At 60.9% G+C, this 261-nt stretch overlaps 1 long non-coding RNA gene across 1 annotated transcript in view; it reads right to left on the bottom strand.

Moving 5' to 3' along the window:
* Positions 1 to 261, bottom strand: part of LOC144223528 (uncharacterized) — a 23,063-nt gene that overhangs the window by 6,260 nt on the left and 16,542 nt on the right. The window lies entirely within an intron of this gene.

Here is a 261-nt window from a genome sequence, read left to right as displayed (position 1 = left end):
CGGAGGAATAGTCAAGTCCCGAAAGGTTTCTGGAGCTGAGAAATGTCCCCTCAGAGACTAGGTCCTGAGGAGCAGTCAGAAACCGTGATAGGCCATCATCTCTACAGCTGAGCCTGTCCCCAGCCCTGTTCCAGGCTCCCTCCCACCCCAGGTCCTGCCCTCACTGATAAGGTTGAAGCCCCAGGTCCATTCTGGGGGCGGGCCTGGACCCCACATCCGGAGAGGCAGAGCTCCTAAGGCTGCTGGGCCCGGAGAGGCACG

Source organism: Crocuta crocuta, unplaced genomic scaffold (genome assembly GCF_008692635.1).
Source record: "Crocuta crocuta isolate KB4526 unplaced genomic scaffold, BGI_CrCroc_1.0 scaffold1077, whole genome shotgun sequence".
NCBI lineage: Eukaryota > Metazoa > Chordata > Mammalia > Carnivora > Hyaenidae > Crocuta > Crocuta crocuta.
This window is presented reverse-complemented; position numbering and strand designations above follow the sequence as displayed.